Source organism: Talpa europaea, assembly GCF_964194135.1.
Source record: "Talpa europaea genome assembly, chromosome: 1".
NCBI lineage: Eukaryota > Metazoa > Chordata > Mammalia > Eulipotyphla > Talpidae > Talpa > Talpa europaea.
The window spans coordinates 128,073,676-128,081,073 of record NC_140073.1 but is presented as its reverse complement, the minus strand read 5'-3'; positions in this window follow the sequence as shown (position 1 = coordinate 128,081,073).

The following is a 7,398-nucleotide window of genomic DNA, read 5'->3' as shown; positions in this document are numbered from 1 at the left end:
CTGACTTGACCGCTTCTCCCCTCAGCAGTGTATTTCAGTCTGTATGCCTGTTCTGTTCCTCACTCTGACTCTGGTGAATACAGTCTGCCCCCTCACCTCTGGCTTGTACCCCAGTTCTTATATGCATAAATAAATAATTTTTTAAAAAAAGAAACCTTAAATCTGATTTACAATGAGAGAGACTTTAGGTTATCAGAAGGGAAGATAGTTCAAAGGGTAATGAGTGTATACAGTAGGATGATTTCCAAAAGAAGAAAACCTTCAGGTGTCCCTAAATGAAGATTGTAGAGAATGCTGAGATTAGAGTCATGTTGAAAACAGCATCCAAGGAAGAGAGGCCTAAAGGAGAGGTTGGTGAAATTAAGTGGGTTTGAAGCTAAGTAATTGTCTAGGAACTTTGTTCAAGGGGGTTTGTCAGCTGAGTGTTGGTTTGCCTTTAAGTAAGAGTCCATATTTCTTTTTTAAAAAAAATTAAAAATTATTTATTTATGCACACAAGAGCTGGGGTATAGGCCAGAGATGCGGGGAGGAAGGAGTGGGGGTAGTGAGGAGTGTGAGAAGATTCATCGGGGGCAGAGTGGGGAGTGGGAGCAGAACGGGCAGATTGACTGAAATACACTGCTGAGGGGAGCAATGGTCCAGACTGGAGAGGTCTGCTGTGCCATGTGGGTAGCTCACTGGCGGGGGATCCAATTCATACTGCAGTGACTATGGATAGCTTCATAGTACTGAGAATTAACCCCTTGCACCACCAGGGAGGCCCCATAAGAGTCCTTATTTCAAGAAAAGATATGGACTAGTAATTTTTCAAGAGCGAAGTCTTAATTCTTTACCACTAACTCCTAGATGCCAAAAGAGTATTCATTCAACAAATGCATATTAAGCTCTGCTATGCACTAGACATTGAAGCACAGGTATGAAAAGGTCCAACCTTTAACCATAAAGCACTTAGCATCTAGCAAGGGACACAGATGTGCAGCTCACTAATTCTCATACTAAATTCAGTAAAACTGAGGGCAATCGGGCACCCCGATGTTACGTCTTTAAGAGAATGAACATGGGTGGTCATGTGGAGAACAGAGACCTACATTGACCACCTCAAAGGATTAAATTAAAATTTTCCAGATTGTGGTAGTTTCCCTGTATTGTAAATAGCAGTTACGTATAGTTGAGGGGGTAACTTTAGTTAATTAAGTACGATTAGTATAATTACAAGGACATAATGTTCTCTTAATTTCAGATATACTGTTTTCAGTCCAGCTGAAAAGACCAAGAGAAAAAAATGAACAAATAGATATTAAATTTGGAAACAAAATACACATTCATCTCTTTGAAAGGTCTAATAAAATTGCATTGTGACGCCAACTCTAGCCTTGTTTGCAGGAAGAACCTTGTACTTTAGGGTTGAAATGTTTCTAGCTCATAACCTTCACATTTTATTTCCTATCAGTCTGCAGATTATGACTTCCAGACAAAAACAATTTTATAATTGGGTGGGGGGGAGAAGGAATCATGATCAGTAATAATATTTACATGTAAAAATGAGTTATTTGAATATTTTGGTTAACAAAGGAGTAGTTTTTTTTAAGGCAATATGAACAAATGTAAATAGCTCTGGACTGGGATTCAGAAAAAATATATATTATCTTAACTGTTGACTGTTAGACTTCAATATTGCACAGCAATTCTTCCCCTCTACCTCCTAGAATATCAAAGTAAGTATAAAATTAAGTGTTCATGGATTCTCTTAGTGTTTTAGAAGCAAATATTTTATGAATCCAAAGTATAAATAATTTCATAAACATTTATTTTGAAATTCTCTTTGGGGAATTTTAAAATCCAAGTTAAATAGTGAATGTCTATAAACATGCAAGATACTGGGCAAGTGCTGATAAGCTTGAAGATGTATAAGCTGTATAGGCTGATTTTTTCCAAGAACTTAAAAATGATGAGAAAAAGGGATTTATAGATTACTACAAAACAAAATGTCTAAGAGCTGAAGCAGCTCCTTTTGTTTGCATATTTGCTTTCTATTCCCCTTCCAGTATGCTCTTTGCAAACAGAGTCATCTTGCTCAGTATCCTAGCTCTTCCCCTATGTGATCAAGAAAAAGTAAACCCACTTCTAGTTTGAAGGGTAAAACTCTTCTGACCTGGGCTACTGTTTAAATGATAAACATGTATGCCCATTTTAGTCTAAATTGGTGTAAAGGGTAGTCTCATTAGCTGTTTGGAAATATTTTCTTGTTCTTGAGGAGATTACCAAAAGAAATGGTCCCTTTTTTCTGCCACTGAACAATGTCTGTGACTGCATCAGCCATCTTGGCTTGAAGAAAGCCAGCCTAAGAGCAAAACTGACACACTGTGAATGGTGCATGAAGTAGTTGAAATGTGCCTTAAAGCATGAACTATCAGTTTATATGTGGTGATGCAGGATATTTCATTCCAGATTTTATTCAAGCAGTTAAAGTAGCAGGGAAGCATGGAAATGTATGTTTACAAATTAGTATCTGTATATGGTTTTATAGACTTTTAACATGTAAAATTATTTTGTTTTTAAAAAAGAAAATTATTTTCTCTTCATAAAAATTGTACACAACATTTTTGGGATTTATAGAGTTCAAACTTAGACAACTTTGCTTAACTCAGATCAGTACAATACTGAACTCCCATAGTGCTTTATTTTTCTCTCTGGAATTCTAGACAATTTGACCAAAGTGGTAGTTGTGGTAGTCAGCCACCAAGATAGTCCTGAATCATTATTATCTCCTGGTATTTACACCTTTGTGTGGTTATCTCTTACACTGAATAAGATTGACCTGTGTAAACTAGGTTATTATGAAAATGATGGTGAGTGTCTTCTAATGTTAAGTTATAAAAGATAGCATGGCTTCTCCTTTGCTCTCTTAAGTTGTATCACTTACCCTGCGTGAGAAAGCTGCCATGTATGAGGACATTCAAGCAGCTTTAGAAGGATTCCACAGTGAGAAATAGGCTTCTGTCAAAAGCAAGCATCAAGTTGACATCATATGAGTGAACCATGTTGGACATATAACCTCTGGCCCCAGTGGAACGTTTGGATGATGGCAGCTTCTTGAGAGATCCCAAACTGGGACCACCAAATAAGCTGCTCCCCAAAATCTGACCTACAGATACTGTATGAGATATTTAAGCCACTAAACCCCGGTGTGTGGGGGGGGTGTGATTTGTTAAGCAACAATTAGATACACTTTCCTGAACTTTCAGAAAGGGAAGAAAAGTAACAATAATATATTATTTCCTCTTTATGACGGGGCACTTAATAACTTATTAAGTTGTAGTATTTTCTATTTTCTTGATGACACTGATCTCTTCTAAAGTTACTCTGTTATCTACTCTTTTCCTCCCCCATCTATTCATTCTTGTATCTCCAGTGCCTAGAACAGTGCCAACACATGTTGAACAAATGAATGATTTTAAAAATACTCAAACAATAGCCTTTTGAATGGACAGTGAATACAGGTTAGTAACTAACCCATTGTTGTTTTTCTAAATCAAGTCACAAGGCTAAATGAGATTGAAAGAGAATTTTGCAAGTCTTGGGCTAAATTTTAACATGTCTTAAAGAACTGGGCAGACTTAATCTGTAAGAGAGAAGGGGTATTACATTCATTCTTTATCTCTTATAACAGAAGAATCTCCAGATGAAGCCCAAATTGAATTTTTTAAAATTTATTTTTATTTATTTATGCATACAAGAATTGGGAAAACTGGAGTGTAGGCCAGAGGTGCAGGGGTAGGAGGTGAGAGGATTCACCAGAGACAGAGTGGGAAGCAGAACAGGCAGATCTACTGAAATACACTGCTGAGGGGAGCAGCAGGTGACAGGAGAGGTCTGCTGTGCCATTTGGGTTAGCTCCCTGACTGGGGATCGAACTCATGCTCGAGTGTGATAACTTGATAGTGCTGAGACTTAACCCCTTGCACCACCAGGGAGGCCCTGAAATATTTTTTTAAAAATGCTGAAATACTTGAAGCAGCTATGGAAAAACTTTAAGTATTGGAGAAGACATTTCAGTTTGATGTAATGCCCTAGTGTTATAATGGAAAACATTATTCAACTACATCAAAATTCCTGCAAGTTCAAAGCATAAAAAGCAAAGTGAAAATGACAAAGTAAAGGAAAAAACTTCTCACAAAAAATTAGTTTCCCTAATAAATATATCACACAAATCATAAAAGTCCAGTCACCAGTAGAAAAATGGGCAGAAGATATTAAGTCAATAGGGTACAGTAAAAGAAATAGAGATGGCTCTCAAACACAAGATGTTTACCCTCACATATATTAATAAATTAAAATGATCAAATTGGCATAGTAAAACCTTTATAATATCTTGTGTTATGGAGGATAGGAAGAAATCAGCACTCTCATACACTGCTAATAGGATTGATAAAATTTCTACAGGGACAACTTGAAAATACATGTGTACATGTGTATGTATATGTGTGATTAAAGTCCACATGCCCATTGACATAATAATTATACATCTAGGAATTTATCTTACAGATATACTTGTTCACAAGTGCAAGATAATTTATGCAAAAATTTATTCATTGTAGAAGTGATTTAGGAGCATAAGATTGGAACTTCAGTATCTATCACTGGACATACTTAAATTATGGGTCATGCCTATAGGGAACATTATATTACTAGAGGATGAAAAAGATCTTTACGCACTTTGTAGATTAATTTGAGACAAATTGTTTAAAAAAAGCAAGGGGTGAAATGGTGTTATGGGATGTTTTTCATAAGAAAAAATACGTATTATTTCCTATAATTGTGTACACACACACACAAATACATAAAAATATATAGAACACATCTGAAAAAGGAAGAATATAAACTCTTATGTTAGTTATAGGAATAGAACTGAGTGGCCAGGAGACAGAGATGGGAAGGATTCTTTTCAGTGTCTTTTATTTTTATTATTTTTTAAAGATTTATTTATTTATGCATACAAGAGCTGGGGTAGAGGCCAGAGATGGTGGGGGGAGGGGGGCCGCGGGGCAGGGCGAGGATTCACCAGAGACAGTGGGGAACAGAATAGATAGAGTGAGTGAAATACACTGCTGAGGGGTGCAGCGGGCAAGACAGGAGAGGTCTGCTGTGCCATGTGGGTTGCTCCCTGGCCGGCTAGGGATTGAACTCATACTGCAGAGGATTCGGATTGTTTCATAGTGCGGTGCTTAACCCCTTGCGCCATCAAGGAGGCCCTAACTTGTACTCTTAATAACATACGTAAGGGGCCTTCCCTGTGGCGCAACTGTTGAGAGCCGCGCTGCGAAGCTGTCCGCGGCCTTTGCAGCGCCGGTTTGATTCCCCGCAGGCCAGGGAAAACCCCACATCGCGCAGCCGACCTCGCAAGCGTCAGCTGCTCCCCTCAGCGGTGTCTTCGGTCCCTCTGCCTGCTCTGCTCCTCTGCTCCCGACTCTGGCTCTGGTGAATTCTCTCACCCTCCCTCACTTCTGACCTGTGCCCCAGTTCTTGTATAAAATAAATCTTTAAAAACAAAACAAAACATATGTAAAACCTTGTAATTTAGGGCCTCCCTGGTGGCTCAAAGGGTTAAGTCTCAGCACTATGAAGCTATCTGAAGCTATCTGCAGCCAGCCATCAGTTCAATCTCTGGCCAGGGAGCTGAACCACATGGTGCAGCAGACCTCTCCTGACTCAGGCGCTGCTCCCCTCAGCAGTGTATTTCAGTCAGCCTGCCTGTTCTGCTCCCCACTCTGTCTCTGGTGAATCCTCTCAACCCCCCTCCACCTCTGGCCTGTACTCCACTTCTTGTATCATGAATAAATCTTTAAAAAAAAACAAAACTTTATAATTCATGTTGGCTGAGAATGAAAAAATAACATGCCCCTTAAGGAAAAATGTATGGCAATTCCTGAAAAAAAAAAAAAAAAATTACAACTATCATAGTTCTATCCAGCAATCTCATTCTGGAAAACAGGTAAAATTCTAACTGGAATTTTCATGGCATTACCATTTTTGAGTGCCGCTTTGAGGAACTATTCTAAGCACTTTAACATATAATCTTATTTGTGTATGCTCATACCAATCTGTGAGACTGATTCTTTGCCTCATAAGTGAAAGATGCTAGAATAACTGTGTCAGGGTGACAAATTGGTCAGGTTTGGAAGTGAACTCAGATTTGTCCAACTTCAAAGTGTGCTTTCTACTACACACAAAACACAAGTAAAATTATCAGAGCAGTTTCTACGAAACAATTACCACCATTTTTAAGAGGCTTTCCCCACCTTATTTCCTAATGTAAATGGCCTTACTGTTCTGAAACAAGTGATTCCATACTCCACATGCCCTTGTCTTTGGTATGAATTTCTCATACCAAAATCTTTTCCTGTTTATGCAATATAGTATGAGCCTATTATTTCTTTATAAGTTCTGCTAGAAAAGCATTACAGGAGTCCTGTAATGCTATGGTATGAAAGTATTCTCTTGTCCTTCTCATTTAGTAACCCTGAAATCTTGAATACACCAAATAATTCTAAGGATGAACCAGGTTGGACAGTTTCCATTTTTGCTTGGTTCTTTAGGAAATTGCATCAGGGAATAATGGGAAAGCCATGTTTTTTTTTTCCTTCTTTGAAGATTTATTTATGCATACAAGAACTGCGGTACAGGCCAGAGGTGTGGGGGATGAGAAGTTTCACCAGAACCAAGTGGGGAACGGAACAGGCAGACTGAAAATACACTGCTAAGGGGGGAAGCAGGGCAAGACAGGTGAGGTATGCTGTGCCAGGTGGGTAGCTCCCTGGCAAGCTGGGAATGGAACTGGTGTTGCAGAGGCTGCAGGTAGCTTCACAGTGCTGTGCATTACCCCTTGAGCCCCCAGGGAGGCCCAGTGCTTTTGGATTGGATTCCTAACCAACTTACCAGCCACATGGCTTTGAATGTTTCATTTAGTCAGTTTTCTCATTGATAAAATAAAATCTGTACATACAAATTATCTAGCTGTGGCTAGAACACATAGGAAATTGAGAAAAGTACCACACATTCCCATACCACAGTAACTATCGCCAGCATTAATGGAGTTTTCTGACAAAGTAGCAGAGGCCATAAAAGTTTCAGACAGCAACATCCGGAGATGGACTACTTATGTACAATGAACACAACCAATATTAACTATTATACCTTGCCTTGGGTTTTTTTTGCCAATTATGTAACTGCATTGTTTCAAAAATCAAATGTTTTTCTAAATAGAAGACTTTAATGTGTAAAGCAAATACACATACATTTTTTAAATTAATTTTTGTGTAGAACTGTGTTTGTAGGTCAGAGGTTAGGGGGAGGGGTAAGAGGATTTACCAGAGTGGGGAGCAGAAAAGGTGAATCTGG